The sequence below is a fragment of the Eurosta solidaginis genome, chromosome 3 (genome assembly GCF_040869045.1).
Source record: "Eurosta solidaginis isolate ZX-2024a chromosome 3, ASM4086904v1, whole genome shotgun sequence".
Lineage (NCBI taxonomy): Eukaryota > Metazoa > Arthropoda > Insecta > Diptera > Tephritidae > Eurosta > Eurosta solidaginis.
In genome coordinates, this window is record NC_090321.1 from 280,364,528 (window position 1) to 280,387,171 (window position 22,644).

General features: G+C 35.8%; 1 protein-coding gene across 7 annotated transcripts in view; it reads right to left on the reverse strand.

Moving 5' to 3' along the window:
- Liprin-gamma (liprin protein kazrin) overlaps nt 1-22,644 on the reverse strand; it is a 512,121-nt gene that overhangs the window by 181,396 nt on the left and 308,081 nt on the right. The window lies entirely within an intron of this gene.

A 22,644-nucleotide genomic window follows, 5' to 3' on the forward strand; every position in this document is an offset into this window, starting at 1 on the left:
AATAATGAAGCTCTTAAAAAGTAAAGTCCTCTCTCTACGTGCGAAAATGAAGCTCATAATGTCTCATATACCTAGGTCTCTTATAATAATGGATGATGTCGTAGAAAGATGGAATGACCCTTGAAGTTGCAATGACAATAATATCATTCCACTTGAACAATTTCAACTAAAGGAAGACATATGCTTATTCAAGCTTGATAATAGCAAGTTAAGAGAAGTTGCCCACCTCCAGCTAGTGGTGAGCCAATATTGATTGGGATAATCGATAAAAGCTCTAAAGTATAAGGGAGATATTTTTGATTTATATCTAATCATAGATCGTAATTTTTACTTGAAATAGCTTGTTTTTCGAACACAATGGCGACAAAATTTTTAAAGCGGGCCACCTAAACCACTTTCCTTTGGATTACTTAAACTAAAATTGATTGGTTTATAAAACCGCATACTCAAAAAAAAACTATAAGGGCCGCGTCATATAAAAAATCACGCCACACTTCAGTTTTGACATTTTTTGTATTAGCAAAAACTGCATTGAAACTTGTTTCATGCCTTTTACCACGCTACGTAACGCCTCCAAACGGAGGTTTGCCAGTACTGAACATTGATGTTTTTGCTTAAAAACTTTATGGGACAAAAACATTGAAGATGTTTTTTCCAAGTCGGTCGGTCTAATGTGTGCATACTATTGCAATTTTTGCACTCTACAACGCACATACATTTCTCTGTAATTATCTCTATCAAATAGAAAATAATTATTTCTTCCATTAAATGCCAATGAAATGCCAACAATAACAGAATGCCGAATATGCAGTTTTAAATTATTTAATCGCGATAAATAAAATTGTATGCATAACTAAACGTCAATGAAAATTATTTTTTTTTTGCTTTTTATTAAAACTTTAATTTACATAAATGTACGTATAAGTGTGTTTGTGAATGCATGCTGGCCAGAGAAGTAGATGCGAATACATTGGAATGAACTTTAAAAGCTTTTTAAAAATGAATTACTTTTTATCGATTAATGAAATTTCGCGTTGGAAGCCATCGGGAGGTCGAGCATTAAATTCAAAAATTCAAAATATCTAACAGCGAGTGAATGCGTGACTCAAATAACACAATTACACCAGCTGTGCGAATGTATTGGCGTTGGAATTGTACGAATTTCTCGTGTGACAATTTAAAATGTGCATAGTAAAATAAATGAATATGTATTAGAGTGGCCACAATAAGCTAGGACAATTTTATCGATGGTAATATCGATAAGCGCCGGGCTAAAAAATTTTCTACTATACAATTGTTTTGCTTTTATCCGCCTATTGATAAAGGATTTAAGGTTCAATTCGAGCTCAAAGCCAGAACAACAGTTTTTATGATAATTATTTTTTTATACTCAGTTGAGCAGAGCTCACAGAGTATATTAACTTTGATTGGATAACGGTTGGTTGTACAGGTATAAAGGAATCGAGATAGATATAGACTTCCATGTATCAAAATCATCAGCATCGAAAAAAAATTTGATTGAACCATGTCCGTCCGTCCGTCCGTCTTTCCGTTAACACGATAACTTGAGTAAATTTTGAGGTATCTTGATGAAATTTGGTATGTAAGTTCCTTGGCACTCATCTCAGATCGCTATTTAAAATAAACGATATCGGACTATAACCACGCCCACTTTTTCGATATCGAAAATTTCGAAAAACCGAAAAAATGCGATAATTCATCGTCAAAGACGGATAAAGCGATGAAACTTGGTAGGTGGGTTTACCTTATGACACAGAATAGAAAAGTAGTAAGTCTTTGGACAATGGACGTGGCACCGCCCACTTTTAAAAGAAGGTAATTTAAAAGTTTTTCAAGCTGTAATTTGGCAGTCGTTGAAGATATCATGATGAAATTTAGCAGGAACGTTACTCCTATTACTATATATGTGCTAAATAAAAATGAGAAAAATCGGATGAAGAACAAACTCACTTTTTAAAAAAAAATTTTTTAAAAGTCAAATTTTAACAAACAATTACAATACTGTATATAAGTACATTATGTCAACATTCAACTCCAGTAATGATGTGGTGCAACAAAATACAAAAATAAAAGAAAGTTTCAAAATGGGCGTGGCTCCCCCCATTTTCATTTAGTTTGTCTAGAATAGTTTTAATGCCATAAGTCGAACAAAAATTTACCAATCCTTCTGAAATTTGGTATGAGCATAGACTCTATGACGGTAACTGTTTGCTGTGAAAATGGGCGAAATCGGTTCAAGTCACGCCCAGTTTTTAAACACAGTCCACCGTCTGTCCTTCCGCTCGGCCGTTAACACGATAACTTGAGCAAAAACCGATATATCTTTACTAAACCACGTACTTATCTGAACTCACTTTATCTTGGTATAAAAAATGGCCGAAATCTGACTAAAACCACGCCCACTTTTTCGATATCGAAAATTACGAAAAATTAAAAAAATGCCATAATTCTATACCAAATACGAAAAAAGGGATCAAACATGGTAAGGTAATTGGATTGTTTTATTGACGCGAAATATAACTTTAGAAAACTTTGTAAAATGGGTGTGACACCTACCATATTAAGTAGAAGAAAATGAAAAAGTTCTGCTGGGCGAAATCAACAGCCCTTGGAATCTTGGCAGGAATACTGTTCGTGGTATTGCATATATAAATAAATTAGCAGTACGCGACAGATGATTTTTTAGATCACCTTGGTCCACATTTACATCAAAGGGCTACTCGCTTTTAAAACCCTCATTAATACCTTTAATTTGATGCCCATATCGCACAAACACATTATAGAGTCACCCCTGGTCCACCTTTATGGCAATATCCCTAAATGGCGTCCATCCATAGAACTATGGCCTACTCTCTCTTAAAATACTCTTTAATACCTTCCATTTGATACACATGTCATACAACCACATTCCAGGGATACCCTAGGTGCATTTTCCTACATGGTGATTTTCCCTTATTTTGTCTCCATAGCTCTCAACTGAGTATGTAATGTTCGGTTACACCCGAACTTAGCTTTCCTTACTTGTTTTTTTTTTATATATTTAATAATTGAAAAATTGTTTTTTTATTTTTAAATAGTAGGTATAACTAAAGATAGAATGATACGAGTAATGAGTGGGTTGTATCGATACTTTTCCAAAAAATACTCGGGTATTTCGTACTCAATTATTTTTTCTGAGTACTGAATAAAGTATCGATGCTTTACCTCAATAGTTTTCTCCGATACTTTACCAACTGCTGATGGTCTATATGTTTCAGATCTACAATAACAAAACAAACCATAACTTGAGCATAAACTGATATCGTCGACGATGCGGTAAAATCTTCGCACTCAACTTAAACCGACTTTTTGATAATGGTGGAGAGGCGATTTCGCATATGGTGGTAAAAGAAAAGTATGTATTTATTGTCCAGATTCACTAAATCCACAAAAAAAAATATGAAAAGCTGCTAACTCCATAAAATTTCAATACACTTTAACTTCCCATGCAATAGAACTTCTTTTATTTATTTGTCTGATCAACGCCCTAGATTGATGAGGAGTGTGACGACCAGTACCTAGTACCTACCTAATTATGTTCAAGCTTTTAGTATTATTCTTACCTAATATAATTAATGTTTTCAATATATATATATAATTTATATAAAGTTTTTTTAATTATTTTATTTTCAAGTTTTTAGTTTTTATTTAATTGCTTATTATTTCTCATTATATTTAGTTAATTTGGCTGCCGCCGTGGTGTGATGCTAGTGTGATCTGCCTAACACACCGAAGATCCTGGGTTCACGCCCCCGGGCAAAGCAGCATCAAAATTAAGATTTTTTAATTAGAATAAAATTTTTCTAAGCGGGGTCGCCCCAGTGCAGTGTTTGGCAAGCACTCCGAATGAATTTCTGCCATGAACAGCTCTCAGCGAAACTCATCTTGCAGATGCCGTTTGGAGTCGGCATAAAACGAGTACGACCCGTCCCGACAATTTGTAATAAAAATTAAAAAGGAGCACTTTGCAAATTGGAAGAGAAGCTCGGCCTAAAATCTCTTCACAGGTTATCGCGCCTTACATTTTATTTTATTTATTTAGTTCATTTAGTGCCTCATTATTATAATGGCTCTTTCCCGACGATTGCTTCTACCGGAACTTGATTTTTTACTAAAATTTCGCTTAAAAAGATTGAACTTTTGTGCTCTAAAGTAGTTCAGTTCACGTCTATTAGACTGCATGTAATATTGCTCCCAATAGAGCCAAATCAGATCACAAATACAATTTTTTTGAATACCTCTATCTTTGCGCCCCCTTTTTTCATTTTGCGCTTTCATTTCTGCATGTAATATGTCTTCCAAATATGAGCGAAATCGTACCAAAAATACGATTTTTTAAAATATATCGATCCATGCGCCACCTAGCGGAGTTTTTTCTTTTTATTGCACTGTCATCGGGTTCTGAACTATATTCCAAGTTTCAAGCTTGCAGCTTATCGGGAAGTTACTTAAATTTCAATTACAAAATTCGTAAACAACGCTACACAGAGCCCAGCTAAATAAACCCGTTTGAAAATATGTAACGACCTTGTGCATGCATTGAAACCGTTATCATATGAATTGCAATATGGTTTTGTCAAACTTATTCATTTACGTGCTTATGCATTTGGAGTGTTACTTTCGAGTGTTATAAAGTATGATCTAGATATTATTTAAGATAAAAATGTCAAAAGCCTTCGATTCGATGACTTTCATTGGTTGAAACATGCAAAAGTGTTGGACAACAACGAAAAATTGCATTGATTGGTCATCATATTTAAGGAGTCAAATTGCAATGTGCAACATCTGTTGGAATATGATTTATCTGATTTTTTATCTCATAAGACAATAATTTTGTTTTCCAATTTCGAGCTTCAATGTAGCTTGCTTGAGCTCGATTCTGCCGTATGCAATGACAATGAGGAATATCAGACAGCTTTGGAATTCCTGGAAAATTTATTCGTAGTAAATAACATTGCAGGGCATGGCGTCAAGTTTATGTAAAATGCAAGTCGTATTTTAACATACGACGAAAAAGAAGCTCAGTTTATACTGTAAATTGTTGACTAGGTCGGAAAAAGTTTCCAACCCATAAATAAATCTACATACAGTATCTACTTTTTAGAAAGGTTTGTAAAGAGTTTTAAATATCAACAAAAATACCTTAGTTCGACTTTAATCATTTTTTAGGTCCATTAAGAACTCTCAGATGGGCGTAAACTTTTCCAAGCAAATTTTTAAGGTAAAAAACTTTTTCAACCTTGCGCTTATTGCTATCAAGTGATATTACAAAAATGGCCCTGCTTGAATGTATATGTATAGTATTTTTGTGTTAGTATGTTTTGGTATTTGCGTTTGTAACAGGGGCGTAGCCAGAAAATTGCCTGGGGGGTTTAAAAAAAATTTTTTTTTTTTCAGTTCAATAAATAAAAAAAAAATTTTGTCTTTAGCTTTAACATTAATGTACGTGTATTTAGAATATGATATGAAAAAGGTTACATTAAAAACTCAAGCGCATGCGTCGGCTTTTCTTTGCCATTTCATCTAAAACTTCATCAACGGTAACAATTTGATCACGGTGGATACTTAGTGATGCACAGCCATTCAATCGATTTTCACTCATCGTGTTTCTAAAATAGTTTTTAATCAGCCTAAGAGTTGACAAAGATCTCTCGTTCGTTGCCGTTGTTACTGGAAGCATACACAAGATTTCCAACAACATATGAACATTAAGAAAAGCCACAGAATCGCATTCCTGTAATGTTAATCATAGATAAAATGATAAAAAAAAACCGAAGTACCTCCTTCAAGAATAAGTAGAATTCATGCTTTTTGAGCCTATTCATGAGATCTAACGTATACGTATATAAAATTCAAAAGAAAGAAACTGATGGAATAGAAAAAAGTTTAATTTAAAAAAGTGATATCTACACGGAAAAAACACTAATGTGTTTTTTACATTTTAAAATGTGAAAAACACATTATTTTTTCATTTATCAAATAATTTGAATTTTACATTTTTGAAATGAGTTTTTGATATGAAAACAAAATGTAGATATTACATTATAATAATGTGTTTTCCACATGGAAAAAAATTTTCAAATTTGCATTATATTTCAAAATAGGAAATGTATATACACTTCGAAAAAATGCTCTAAATTTAACATTATTTAAATGTGGAGAATAAAATCAAAGCACGAGAATTAGTATCGTTTAGTTCGGCAAACAAACAGAACCGTAAGCAATGTTTATATGTATGTTTATATGCAGCTTGTCGCCGCGACGTAAGGGCAGAAGAATCATGCAAATATTCAAACGCATGGAGCTTTCATATTTGCCTTTTTATTCCGATGAATGTAATCGCGGCTGTGGCAAACGATCAAATGCCTGAATTGACTATATTCACGCATGCAATAAGTTGGTTGATTTTAAATCAATGTGGATTATGTTCGTTTAAGCAAATTGGATCATTGAACACGATCATGTTGCCGAATGTAATCGAACGTTGTTGTGTTCGATTTCTGCTCTGTCTGATATGTATTTAGATGGTCGTTAGGCAAATTTACAAGGAAAATTCTTTATGAAGTTATAGTAAAAGTTAACATGTACATTTGTATATTTAATAAATTGCAGAATTATTATGAGACAGAATATGATTAAAATATAAATGTTCACTTCGTACATACATATGCTTGCCTATTAAAAATATAATATCACCAACAAAGTAAATACGTAGCAGAATTATAAACAAATTTATTAACATAGACATAAAAACATCAAATATTTGTATTGTAACGACCTAAAAAATCAAATGATGCTTAGGCAAGGGGAGGCGGTTTAAACCCCCAAACCGTCGCCCTCCGTCGCTACGCCCCTGGTTTGTAAGTATTTGTTATTGTATTTGGGTAACTGTTTGTTTGTTTGCGCGCGATAGCGTTATAAATGAATGTCGCTATTGCTGTGTCAGAGCTTCATTTGAATAATGGTCCGCATGTGGTCCGCACTGTCACAATCACAACCAAAGCGATCAAGCGTAAATAAAACAGTGAAAAAGTGACATACCAATTGGTATGAGAGCAATTCTACTTATTACATACACAGCTTGTGCTTTATCATTCAGCCGCAACGTACATATGCTCCCAAAATATTGTTGGGTTGTAAATTTGCAGACTTATTTCACTTATTTGGTAGTACGTGGCGTATGCGTAACATTATTTAGTGCCATTTTCTAATATATTTGGAATGTTTTACCTTTTTGATGTATAAATATACATATCTCTTGTCAAGGTGTAAGGGATTACCCACAAACACATTTGTGAACTTTGCGAGCATTTTAAACTTTTCAAACGTTGTGTGAACTATGTAGTACATGATTTATGGGCGCAACTTGACTCCAAATAAATTAATGGGAATGAACAAAATTCGAAAAATAGAATCGAAGAATAAGTAAAACGGAAAAAAGGTGATAGTGTGCACGAGGAGGAAAAACAATCGTTATAATTATGATTTTGATTTTTTTTTTTTAAATGGACGTTGTGGCAGCGCGCTGCGCGCAAGTGGCCCAATGAAATCAGGCTAATCCTGTTCACGCGATCGATTTATATATATAGATAATAACTTTTGTTTTTGTGTTTTTGTTTTTGCCGAGTCTTTGATGGGCAACGGTTTTCCAAGCGTCGAGATCTGAGACTGCTCAGCTACAGAGAGATTTCATCAACCAAACGTAATGCTTAAAGAGAACAGAAACAAACGTATTATACATTAATTATTAAGAGAGGTGAGAACAATCTCTTTTATAGTAAAAAGGAGGTCCGAGCTATCAAATGTGTTTGAGTGAGAGTTATAAACTTGGCATAAAGGCCGAAAAGGTTCATTTTGTTCGAGATTAGTTCTACATTGTTTCAGCAGAAGAGGATTGAAGTGTTTCGATGTCCGAGAGGAAATGCAAAAGTTCACTTCGTTCAGAAGGAATGGGCTAGAAATTTATCCATTTAAAAGTTTTGCCATGAAGCATTTCCCTTCGGCTAGCAAGAGTTGGTAGATTGATACGCTTTAATCGATTAGTATAAGGTGGAGGATTAGTTAAAGAGTCCCATTGAGAATTTCTTAAGGCAAATAGTAAAAATTGTTTTTGTATTAATTCGAAGTTGTCTGTATGGACTTGATAACGTGGATTCCAAAGAAATTAAATTAGGTATCGTTGCCCACTTGCCCGAAGCATGAATGTGCCTTTTTTCTATTTTGATTTAGAATCCATTCAGGATCGTCATGAAACTTATTTGGGTATCATCTTATGGCCATTATTGGTCTGCATTGATCATAAGGGGTTGTCTTCGGCAGTTTTTCGAAATTCTGTCTTTTGTGATTTGGTTCTTAGATGTTTGAGAAGGTTTCGGTACCATTTTGAAGCTGTCTTCGCGATAGTTACGGTTGAGTTGGCTGCATCGTGAGGACTCCATATATACTGAATGAGTACGCTGCTAGCAGAAGTTTGAGCAACGGCCAACCAGAAAAACAATGTAAAAACTCAGGAACTAGGCAATTAAGTAATTTCGCCTTCGCATCAAATAATTGAAGCTTTCCAGAACGTATGCTACTCGCTGCTTCTAGATCTGATAGCTGTGGCACTCCTTATATATCGATCGCTCCTTCTGTAACCCGCACTTTCTGCATATGCTGTAACTGGCGAGTGCTATTTCAAGAGCACATGACTCAGAAGGCAGTGTCGAGTTAAACTACGCATCGTAAGCCTACAGTCCTCTCTTTTTAGTGATAAGAGTAACTTTATTATTCTAAGGGCTTAAGACCTGCCCATGATCCACGATACGTTGGCCTCCCACTTTTGGTTCCATAAATTTGCTGCTTACTCCATAATGGCCAAATTTCTCCTTCTTTAAAACTCACCCAATTTGATTGGAACGTCTAGGGTACACTCTTTTAGGAATACACTCCCTTTAGCTAGTTTACTTTCTTTTCCATTTCCAAATATTTCCATATACCCATGGATCCAATATAAATGTATATTTATCCGTATCCCGTTTACTTCTAAGGATTTTATATTATAACAAATTTTTAGGTGTGTCGCCCCTTCCGCAATTTGAGCGCCCTTTCGCCAACATTTCACTATTGTCGCTCTAAAAACTGCATCGAAGGGCAGGTACGGAGGCCAAGTACTTTGTTCATTCAATGCTTTTAACGGTATAAGACTATTGCCATATAGTCTGCGCTCTATCTGCAATGGCGTTGTTGGTGCTATATTCTTTGCGACCAGGTATGAAGGTGAGATGAGCAGAATGACAAAAAGTGTAGCGGTTGGGGCTGTTTCCAGGCCTCCGTTTGTCTAAGCGTTGATAACCTTCACATTTCCTCTATTTTTTGAGGTAACGACTTCAAAAAGAAATCCTTCAGGGAAGTAGCTTAGACAGCAGCCGCGTGAACTTTAAAATTTACTGCCAAGCAGCAGTCAAGGCAATCATGTCGCATAGTACAACATAATAGGGATATGGAGAATACACACATCTATATTGTGTCACCGGGAAAATGGGAACTGATGGAAATAAAAAAGCTTAGAAAACTGCAACCTTCGAAGCTTGAACCGTATACGTCCCACTCAGAACGGGCGGAATAATAAGAAGGAAAAAGTTGCACATGATCGACCAAGCGGGAAAGGCGTTAAACCGAGCACGGGCTGTGTCGAAGTTCATGCGCAGTTCAGGACCTTAGACCAATAAAGTTACTTTTCACTAAAAATAGAAGACGCTAGGCTCTTGACTCGATGCTGTGTCATCAGTGTTAGCAGTGTGATTGTGTCCTACGTTCGTCAGACTAAGACTCCAATTATTGGATCTAGAAGTAGCAGGTATTATAGTTCCCAGAATGCTTCAAGTTTCTCCGGTATTGTTGTTTGGTCGTAAAACAAACTTCTAACAATACTTCGCACACATTCTATATGAGGTCCTAAGGTACCGGCAAGTTCAACCTTACATATGGTTAAAATTTACATATAATTTCAGGGGTTAACAAATTAATATTGAAAAAAATTCTCAATTTATCACATGAAAAATTCACAAGAAAATCGGAGAAATAAATTCGTTTCGGCCCAAAACCACAAAATAGCGGGTGGCTCGGCTTATAAACTGGTTCGGTTGGAACCAATTTGCATTCCTGGTGTTTATGACAAAAAACCAAACCAATATCTCAGTATCTACTAAAACTCGAAATCGTCCATTAATATCAATTGATGCAAATTAGGTTGAGCTTTATGTACTATTTAAAAAAAAAAACCATTTGAAAATATTACTTAATACTAATTTGAAGTGTGCTTTACCTAGCTCTTTATTTTTCCTCCCACCTTCCCGCATATGATGACAAAAATTTGGCTTTGCAAAAAAATAATATTAGCATTAAAAACAAATTGTGCCAGCCACATGTTATTAGATTTGTTCATCAACTATGCATTGTAAGCCCACAGCTATAACAACAATGTACACACACCCACACGCACCGCAGTAAAAACAAATTAGCAGCAAACAAATCTATTACAGAAAACTGCAACCACTTCCCTGGCTTTCTGTGCTACATACGCCGCATTTCATATTTTGTATTTTCTAACAAAGCCCATGAATTCGATATTCAAAATTGAATTATCAATGCGGTTCCGCTACAAATAGTGAAGTGCATTTGTGGTTTGGGATCCTTTTGAAAAGCTGTGCCGCTGTGCCGCCTGTGCTATTAAAAGTAGGTGCCTAGTGCAGAGCATCTCAAAAGAGGAGGTGCACAAATGCAGTTCAGCTATGCTACACAATAGCCACGTAAGCCAATATTGGGATGTTCGTATATGTTTGAGACGGTTGAGTTTCACTGCAGCAGTTTTAGTCATTGTTGTTAGTTAAAATTAAAAAATGGTTGAAAGCCTTTCTAGAGAAAAGCTCGACTTTGCTTGAAGCAAAATTTGATTTTTATAGGTTAACTTTTTAGGCATGCAATAGAATCACTAAAATGTTGAATAAATAACTCCAATATTAAATAATGCAAAATGGTCTTTATTAGTCTACTTTCAAAATAACACTTCTTATTCTCAACAGATAGCGTGTTTAAATCAAACTGAATACTGCTTACTCAGCTTTAACTACTTTTATACTCTGTAATGTCTCGTTTGCATATTTCTAGACGTCTCTATTTCTAGAATTTACTACTCGTTTACCAGCTATAAATTTTTCAGCTATAACTACAGATGCACGATTGTTATAGCTTCTCGCATAGCCCATGCGCGTGTATATGTGAGTGATACTTCAACAGACGATTGCCTACTTTTGGGAGTATCTCAGATATATGCATGTGTTTGTGCGTTGCTCTCCGCTGCTTGTATGGACATATGTATAGCATACAAGTCACTGCTTAGTATTGGCTTAGAGATGATAGTATACCTTAGTGTTACTAATATTTGTCACAATACCCTAACAGATCGCGATAGAATTTTAGTGACGGCAGATAAGGTGAGGGGAAACCGTGACAGATTCCCTAAAAAGAAGAGCCAGAAAGGAAAATATGTAAAATCTTTGTAGAGGTTGTTAGCTACTAAGCGTAGGGTTAGAATCTTTTGGACTGGGGCACTATGTCGAAAGATTCTCGTATGGTTCAATTGCTACAATCATAACATATCGCTATATAGTCACTAGAATATTGGGCCTTGTGAAAGTTGGAACATCGTGTAGACATTTGTATGTAGTTTGTGGAAATAACGAAAAACTTCGTAAACGTTTTCCGACTAGCGATTCTGGCGGTGCTGACTAAAATATATGAAAATATCAGTTTATCCACAAGTTATCGTAATTTTTCTGAAAAAAATATCCATTTGACATCGAGCAGTTATCGAAAAAATTTCGATTATCCAATTGTTTTTAGAGTATAATCAGACTTTTACTGACGAGGTATAGACAGGTTATCAATTTTTTATTGCAGCGTTTCTCGATAAAATCCATTATCGCATTTTTATCAACGGTTTATAGGGGTTTTATCAATTTGTAATAGACAAGTTTTTGATTTGTTGACGAAAGATATCGATATTCGTTTTGTTTTGGAAAAGTTATCTTCTATCGAAAATTTGCTGATTTTTTTATCAGATTGTTATCAATTCATCAAATTCAATGGATTGTACTAGACCAAGTGGAAGCACAATTTGGTTGTATCTATATTTACTTACAAACTTTTTAATTGGCGCTTAACCGTTTAAACGGTTATGACCGTCCAACAAGGCGCATCAGGCGCTTCTTCGCTCTGCCAACAGGAACCATTTGGTATTAAGTCATTATCCACCTAGTCCATTCAGCATAGTGGGAGCTGCCCTCTTCCTCTGCTTCCTTAGGAGGGTTCCCATATAAAACAACATGTTATAGTCACTGTGTTTTATTCGCTGGGATATGCGCGTAAATCTTTCGAAGAATTTTTCTCTCGAATACTCCCATAGTCGCCTCATCTGATGTTTTTATGGTCTATACTTCTTCACCATATTAGAAAAGATGTATGTCAATTCTTTTCGAAGTAGTGGGTTTTTTTTTAAAGATTTAACGCATAGTGAAAATCTATATCAGCCAGGTCTGAAGCCGCACTGATAGGGTCCAATCAACCTATATGCGATATTGAGAGGGCTGATTCCGTCATAGTTGGCACAATTTTCAGGATCCCCCTTCCTGTGGACTGTACAAAGGATACTTAGATTCCAATCGTCAAGCATGATGCATGGTTTTTACCAACTCCTCGCTGCCGTATTTGAATAACTCCGCAGGCAATCAATCAGCACACGCGCCTTTGTTTCTTTTGAATCTATCTATTCCGACTTCGCCATTATCGGGTGGGGGATATTAATCCCATCATCATCGATTGCGGGATCGGGTTCATCATCCCTGGGCGGTACATCGCTGTATCAATTTAAGAGAGCAGAGTGTCCATTATCTAAGTACTCTCTAGATACCAGTTGCAAGGTCGCCATTTTTGTTCTTACAGAAGTTTGCGCCGGACTTGAATTCTTCCGTTCGGGTTTATTCAACCACGGTTCGAGCCAAAGTTTTTTTAAAATATTTGTTTGTTGGACGTACAGCTGTATGTTTACACATCGCAATCTTTTTTTTTACTTGTCTCTCTTGTGGGCATCAACTGTTATTTATTCAATATAGGTATGCAGAATTCATATTACGGGTAGATGGACGAACGTTTAAAATTCTTCCAAATATTAGCTCTTCAAATTGTAGGAACTTTATATGACAAAGACAAGCCAAACTAATAACAATTCAATTAATTTTTCAAGACCCCTGAACCATAAATTTTACCCACAAATAAAATTATCTTCACCACACATACAATTTTTACATCCGCATATAAATACTTTGGGACATGTTCATAATTTCTTTCAAAACTCCAAATAGCATCTTGACTGAAGCTTTGAGGAAGAAAACTCAACTATGGTACACCAGCTCGTTTATAAAAAGAATACTTAGAAAATGTATAACCAACAATTTCACTGACAGAAATCACTACGTACGATATGTGCAAAGGTGCTTGGTTGCAAACAATTGAAGGCAAACTCATTTCAAGAAATCAGATGAGGAGCACCAAGTTTCTATTGCAAATGCAGGGCGTCATGATGAAAGAAATAAACTTTGTTGCATAACTTGTTGAAAATACAATAAACAAGTCTGTCAAAATAACATGAGTATTTTTATCAGCAAAGTTATACATACATATTTGCTAACTTGATGTGGATACATACGATAAAATCAGAGGTAGAGGTGTATATTAGGGTGTCCATGATTAACCAAATTGGGTATTTTCGCCCAATACCCCTTAATATTATAAAATTACCAAACCAATAAAAAAGTGTATGCGTATGTGTAAATGTGAATGCCCCACACTTCCACTTGCCTTTCCTTATGAACCTGAGTAGGGGTGAAGGATCCAACTTCGTAGTCACCTTCTTTGCAGCCCGTGTTATGGGCAGATTAAGTGATGAATCAACTTATTTTCCTCCTTATATTGACAGCATCTGCAGAGGAGTTTGTACTGGCGCCCGTTTGCATTCTCACTGAATATTTGTTTAGCTTAAGTAGGAAGCTTTTTCATTTCTTATCTTAATATGGCCATTGGGCCCTTGAGACCTAACAGTCATCTCGGTTGGTTAACAACTCGTTGCCCTCATAGTGTATTCCTTAACTATCTTCAGGAGATAACCCAGCAGTTTGAGACATTGAGATACCCTATGGACGCCAGCGAGACAAGACTGTATTGTTCTCGAGAATCATAGCTGCTCTTTCCATAACATTGACCTCCCTATGGAGGACACTGCAGGAGTTGGAAAGTCGGTAACACTCACTGGCCTGCAAATGCTTGTATTAGAACCTCGTATCAGTTTCCAGTTCAAGTTTTGAACCGTCTGTGAAGGTTGTAATATTCCTTCCTCGAGCGATATTTTATGTTATGTGTTTGGAAGTCAACAATTGCTCTAATATATTCCTTATCAGACGATATATTAGCTTAGACACCGCTTAATCGCTCTCCAGCCACGTCATATATATTTTAGAGTGCCTGTGGTTCTCTTATTTTTTTTTGTGTACGGCCTCCCATGAATTACTGTGTTGCACATGCCACTGATAATAGACGGAGACAGTCCTTCTGTCCTTTTGTAGGTGCAATAAGCTGCCAGAGGTTTTTAGGTCTTTAATCAACATAAATTTTCTAGCTAAATTTGGACCTGAGAACTATGCCAAGATTTTTGCGTAGTTAATGAAGGGAATATTCATTTACCTCGTAAACACGAGAGCTCAGTCTCTGTGAAATTTTCCCTCACTCCGTTTTGCCTTAAAGTTCAGTGAAGTGTCACCTCTGTGAATTCACTAATAGTTGCAAATGAATAAACCTGTGATCAGTATCACTAATGGTGTTTTCTTTTCTGGCAAAGTTATTGCCCTCATGTTACACTCTTAGATTTTAAATTTCGAGCTAAGTCACCTGGTGCTATACAAAATAGCTCTGATTTTCTTATTTAGTGGGCAATATTTTGTGAAATGAGAATATGTTTAAATTAACGCTCACACACTATTCGCCCTATATGTTTTAAGTATCTCTGCGCCTAGATAAACGCTTACGATTTACTATTGAATCCTAAATTGTAATTGTATGTAGAAATTATCCCGTGCATGCTACATACGAGAATTTTTCTTTCAACAAAGCGAAAAGAAAAATCAAAGATAATAAAAAAGAAACAATAATCAAAATTAATCGAAAAAATCAAAGTAATCAAAAATAATTAAAAGTACTCAGAAAAGCTTTTTCAATAATCGTAAAAAAATAATTTGTTTTGATTATTTTTGTAATCAATTGGAAAGTAATCATTAAAAATAGAAAATAATAGCAATTAGTCATTAAAATGCTCTTAAATAAAATAATCAATTAAACGGGTAATCATTACCATTACTAATCATTATTTAACAAGTCTGGGTTATACCTATAAATAATTTGTTCTTGTGTTTTTAGATTTCTTTTTTTAACGGCCGAGTGAATTTCCACCTCAGAGTTTATGGTGGAGGGTATCGCGCTTACACTTCCGTACCGATTTTTGTTGATTGAGAATATGTGATATCAATAACAATTCCATAAGTGTTGAAAGTTTTCTTATAAAATTATATGGATTTTTCCCCCTTTTCCAAAGCTAAAAGTTTTCCTAGTTGCTTCAACCCAAGCCACCCAAGTAGCTAGTGAAACCCCGTCTTCATACCATGAACCAGAAATGGACTTTCCTACAGTTTCGGTTAAGTCAGCTAAAAGTCGATGCCTCTACTAATGTGTAACTAATGTATGGCGCATCACGCGCTTTAATTGCTGCTTGACTGTCAGAGAAGATAAATACCTAGCCAGCTATGTTTCGGATCTCACGTTATTTGCAAGCTTGCCACCTCGCTAGGAAATTCGCTTGAAACACATGTCGGTGCATGAAGTAGAAAACTCAACAGAATTCGACTACCCATCTTGAAGCCGCAATTAGGGTGGGAGATTGCAAAAATATTTTAGCCAAATTTTCTATGCAATCAATAATTTAAAAGTTCGTTCAAGTTAAGATTTATTAGTCTATTAATTTTTGTTTAGGTTTGCATGAAAGGTAACCTATTTGACGAATGAAGGACACCCTAATTTGTGCATGCTTGCGTGCAATTATTTGTTGAAAAGTACATCCATGTATTCCATATGCTGCTTATCCTTTTTCCTGTCATTTTTACTTTTTACCTCTCTGCTATTTAATATCGGCGGAGCCTAGGAAACATACATATTTCCTGTCATTTAAGCTTACGTTCAATATGTCGAATACCTACATTCATATATGTATATATGCATGAATGCACAATATGCATTATTATGTACATACATATGTAAGTTTACATCGATGTAAGCACATTCGCCATTTGCAAAAGTGGAACACATAGCATTCCCCAAATGCTAACAACTGTCAATATTTTATTCATTTTCCCTTTTTTTAACTTTATCAGTTGGTTCTGTCAAACAATTCCACATGTGCAACAAGCTCGTTTCCGGGAGTTGCACGTAATGTAATATGCCATACAATATATGAACATGGATATTGTTCGCATGCACATCCCACGAGCATAAATAGAGACATATGATATGTAAAGACATCAGTGACGTCTCATTCTTAAGCTGCAGTTACTCACGAACATACGTACAAAAAACGTGTCAGCTGACACGACCTATCTTATGAATGTGCAATGTAAACGAAAACTCACCGACGTTCAACGCACGTACGTACGTAGCCCGTCAGCTGATCGCTCTCTCACAAGACAGAGTTGCCTATTAAATATTTTGTGTGGTATGTTTCGACCAATTGCAGTTATTATACAAAAAGGGTTCGGTCAAACGTGTTTCGTACGACAAACGTCCATACGTACGACACACGTCGGTGCATACTTGCAGCTTTAAGGCGAATGCAGTGGTCTTTAGTCTTAAAGAACACCAGAAGAATCAAGGAACTTGGTAAATTGAAAAAAAAAAAAACAAGTAAGGAAGGTTAAGTTCGGGTGTAACCGAACATTGCATACTCAGTTGAGAGCTGTGGTGACAACATAAGGGAAAATAACCATGTAGGAAAATGAACCGAGGGAAACCCTGGAATGTGTATCAAATGAAAGGCATTAAAGAGTATTTTATGAGGGAGTGGCCATAGTTCTATAGGCGGACGCCATTTAGTGATATAGCCATAAAGGTGGATCAGGGTTGACTCTAGAATGCGTTTGTACGATATGGGTATCAAATGAAAGGTGTTAATGAGTATCTTAAAAGGGAGTAATCCTTAGTTCCATAGGGGGACGCCGTTTCGAGATATCGCCACAAAGGTGGACCAGGGGTGACCCTAGAACTTGTTTGTACAATATGTGCCTCAAACGAATGGTGTTAATGAGTATTTTAAAAGGGAGTGGGCTTTAGTTCTATAGGTGGATGCCGTTTCGAAATATCGCCATAATGGTGGACCAGGGGTGACTCTAGAATGTGTTTGTACGATATGGGTATCAAATTAAAGGTATTAATGAGGGTTTTAAAAGGGAGTGGTGGTTGTTGTATAGGTGGTCGCCTTTTCGAGATATCGCCATAAAGGTGGACCAGGGGTGACTCTAGAATGCGTTTGTACGATATGGGTATCAAATGAAAGGTGTTAATGAGTATTTCAAAAGGGAGTAATCCTTAGTCCCATAGGTGGACACCGTTTCGAGATATCGCCATAAAGGTGGACCAGGGGTGACCCTAGAATTTGTTTGTATAATATGGGTATCAAAAGAAAGGTTTTAATGAGTATTTTAAAAGGGAGTAATCCTTAGTTCCATAGGTGGACGCCGTTTCGAGATATCGCCATAAAGGTGGATGAGGTGTGACTCTAGAATGCGTTTGTACGATATGTGTATCAAATGAAAGGTGTTAATGAGTATTTTAAAAGGGTGTGGGGCTTAGTTCTATAGGTGGACGCCTTTTCGAGACCATATCGAGGGAGTGGTGTGAAGGCGTTTTCCAGATATCGACCAAAATGTGAACCAGGGTGACCCAGAACATTATCTGTTGGATACCGCTAATTTATTTATATATGTAATACCTGCCAAGATTTTAAGGGTTTTTTATTTCGCCCTGCAGAACTTTTTCATTTTCTTCCACTTAATATGGTAGGTGTCACAACCATTTAATAAAGTTTTTTCTAAAGTTATATTTCGCGTCAATAAAATAATCCAATTACCTTACCATGTTTTATCCCTTTTTTCGTATTTGGTATAGAATTATGGCATTTTTTAATTTTTCATAATTTTCGATATCGAAAAAATGGGCGTGGTCATAGTCGGATTTCGTTCATTTTTCATACCAAGATAAAGTGAGTTCAAGTAAGCACGTGAACTAAGTTTATTAAAGATATGTCGATTTTTGCTCAAGTTATCGTGTTAACGGCCATGCGGAAGGACAGACGGACGACTGTGTATAAAAACAGGGCGTGGCATCAACCGATTTCGCCCATTTTCACAGAAAACAGTTAACGTTATAAAATCTATGCCCCTACCAAATTTCAAAAGGATTGGTTAATTTTTGTTCGACTTATGGCATTAAAAGTATCCTAGACAAATTAAATGAAAAAGGGCGGAGCCACGCCCATTTTGAAATTTTCTTACCATATCATTACTGGAGTTGCATGTTGACATAATTTACTTATATACTGTAAAGATATTAAATTTTTTGTTAAAACTTTACTTTAAAAGAGATTTTTTTTTAAAGTGGGCGTGGTCCTTCTCCGATTTTGCTAATTTTTATTATGCGTACATATAGTAATAGGAGTAACGTTCCTGCCAAATTTCATCATGATATTATCAACGACTGCCAAATTACAGCTTGCAAAAATGTTAAATTACCTTCTTTTAAAAGTGGGCGGTGCCACGCCCATTGTCCAAAATTTTACTAATTTTCTATTCTGCGTCATAAGTTGAACTCATCTACCAAGTTTCGTCGCTTTAGCTGTCTTTTGTAATGAATTATCGCACTTTTTCTGTTTTTCGAAATTTTCGATATCGAAAAATTAGGCGTGGTTATAGTCCGATATCGTTCATTTTAAATAGTGATGAGTACTCAGGAACCTACATACCAAATTTCATCAAGATACCTCAAAATTTACTCAAGTTATCGTGTTAGCGGACGGACGGACGGACATGGCTCAATCAAATTTTTTTTTCGATCCTGATTATTTTGATATATGGAAGTCTATATCTATCTCGATGCCTTTATATATGTACAACCAACCGTTATACAATCAAACTTAATATACTCTTTGAGCTCTGCTCAACTGAGTATAAAAAAAAATAGAATTACTGTGTTTGCCATCTGAAAGGTGTTTGCGATGTGTATTACTAACTTCGAAAATCATGGAATTGATCATAGATCTGGCACACTGCTGAGACTACGTCTCTCACCACTTTATAGTATTAGCACGTGCTGAGAACCATTTAACTGTAGATTTTAAGTAAGATGTTTTGGAACCAATAACAAACTTTTTATTTTTAAAAGTTTCATACTGTTTCGCGAAACTTCGGGCTGTACGGGCCGACAGCTGCTTCTAGATCTGATAGCTGTATCACATCGAATAGCTGGAGTCTTAATCTGGCGAGCGTGGTACATGGGCACAATGCATGATTGTTTCCTCCTGCAGCCCGCACATCCCATATCTGCTACCACTGACGAGCCCTAATTTCAACTTATGTGACTCCGGAAGACACTGCCCAGTCAGAACACCCCTCATAAGCCTTAGTCGCAGTGATAAGACCTACAGACGAACTTCGATAACTTGCAACCCTACGCTTGGTTCCACGCTTTTCGCGCTTGTTAAATCATTTACAATTCTCGTCTTCTTTTATTTCAGGCAACCCAATTTATGTCGAGATATATATCGCCCTATCAAGATTTTATCTACGGATACTTTAATTCTTAGGGTCTTGTTAAATAAAACGTACTTAGGTTGCTCCAAAGTTGAAAGAACAAAGCTCCGTTACATGGAGCCAATTTTTTATAGACAATTTACCTATGTATTTTTAATTCTATCTGAACGAACACAGTTTGTCCTGTGTAAATGTGCATAATTACTTACTAGTTTGGTAAGGCGCTGCAGATCAGAAGCGCATCCCAGTTATCCTAAATAAATAAACAATAAGAAACCATAGAATTTGATCATGCAATGTATTTCAAGAGTCAAAGCAAATAATCATCCCTTACTTTTCATTTCTGTTGGCGACTTATTTCTTATGTGTCTCAATTCTCTGATAAGAAATACGCTTCCCGAATATCTATTATCATATATGTGTGATGCATGCGAGCATGTACTTTAATGCATATCAAGCTTTAAATTCCTAATAGTAAATCTGTACCAGGAGATAATAACTTACTCAGAGTTTATCTCTTAGTTTGTCTTTTTGTTTTTATCTGTACTAACTAAATGGTGGAATATTCCATAGCTCTGTTTCTTTCCGGATCAGCAAAGCATACCACGCAGCCTAACGCTTTCATTAATATCAAACACTACTGGTAGTATATCTACAGGTGGTATGTGCAAAATGGCATCCAGTTCAGCCGTTAAGGTTGTTTTCAAGGCTTCTGTTGTACTAAGCATTGATAGTCTGCATACCTCTTCTAGTTTTTTGAGGTAAGTTTCTTTTTCTCTAGCTGCCCACCAAATTAGGACGCTTAACAATCGCCGTAGATACATTAAAAGGGCGATAGGCCCCACGTACATTATTTTACGTGCATAAAGAATGCTCTTCAGTGTTTGATTTACACTGTGCTTCTTTGACAACTTATAGTCTAGAGTGATCTTATATGTTTTTGTTGCAGGCCGCCCTTCCTCACTTACGTTTGGTGCCATTCGGGACCTTAAATCCTTTAATAAACAGTTGCATATCCGTTTCTTCTACGTTGTCGCGAAAGCCGGTATTTGATGTCAAAGTATGCATGTATATCCCGAAGTGCCTCCTACCACTACTTATTTAGTGGAAGTTGTAGTAGAAACCTAACTTCACTATTTTGTTTATGAAAATGTTAGAAAAAAGCTAGAAAAAAAAAGCTTTCCACTTAATCTAAAAATTAGCGGTACTGAAAGTGATTGCTCCTTATTTTTTCACTAAACCCCTATGGAAAATAGAGAATAAAATTAAGTGAAAATAACTTTCCAGTACCAATCGCTTCTTAAATGTAGTAAAAAGTTAAATTTTTTCTTATGTCTACAATTTTCCACAAGCTTAAAAAATTAAATCCAATTTTTTCCACTGCCAATAAATTTTTTTTTGTTCAATCCTCCGGCAAAGCAATATCAAACATTTAGAAACAAGTTTTTTTAAGCGTGGTCGCCTTGGCAGTAATTTAGCAAGCACTTTAGCAAGACGCAAATTGGAAGAGAAGCTCGGCCTTAAACCTTTTCGGAGGTTATCGCGCCTTACATTTATTTTTTTATTTAGGTGCATAAGCAGTTATTGTCAAATTAAATGTTTGTTTGTGTATATGCATATATGTGTATGTTATGTGTTCATTCAAAAACGGGTGTGCTTTTTACTGATCAACTTGGATGGTTAGCTGAGGCAGGTAGAAGTCAGCAATTTTATTGGTTTTGCCATTTTTTGTCCGTTTGCTGATTTGGTTGGTTTATTGTTTTGCTATTATTTGTTGATGCGTGTTTGTCTGTTGTATCTGTGTGATTACTTTTTTTTATAAACAAGTTTTTAAGGCTCAAATGTTGTGTCAGAAATAATGTTTGTTAGTTTAGTATTCTACCGTCGATTATTTTTTGTTTTTAGGTAACCATGTTTTTGAGCACGTTAAGACGTCTGCGTTGTGCTTGCATATAAAGGATCTTCATTGTTTTATTGATGTTTGCTGGGAAGCATTTTTTTTTTCGGTCATGTGATTCACAAAGTTGGACTCTGGTATGATAGTTGGGTTCCGTGTTTTGTTGTTGTTGTAATCTCTAATGTGGTTTCTGAACCTCGTTCTTACTTGTCGTCCTATTTGTCGTATGTTACTGTGTCGGCATTAGCAGATAAGCTTGTATACGCCATGACTGATAAACGTATTCTATTAGTAGGTGTTAATTCCTAGTTTTCTCCCTTAATTGTTCTATATATTGTGCGTTGTACTAATGCTGTATTTTTTTTTTTTTTTATTTAACTAATTTATGAGTTATCGTCTAAGTGTGTATATTTCCCTTTTCATTATTTCTTTTGGTATTCTGTATGTTTTCTTCTAAACATATTTACCAACAGTTACTGGCATTTTTGCAAGCATGCATGTTTTGTATCAAATTTAAGCATCCTCAAGTGAAGTCCTGCATATGCTTCGATATTCACGTAAATGCGTAAATGAATGGGTTAGAAAGTGCATCTGTGTAAAATCTCCCATGCATATGCTAAATTATGCAACTTAATAATGCCTAATGCACGCACATGCCAATGGTTATACGAAATCGAAACTATTTAAGAACAAAAAAAACCGAAACGCCGAAAATTTTTTGAAAGGAATGCGAGCTTAAACGACTTAACA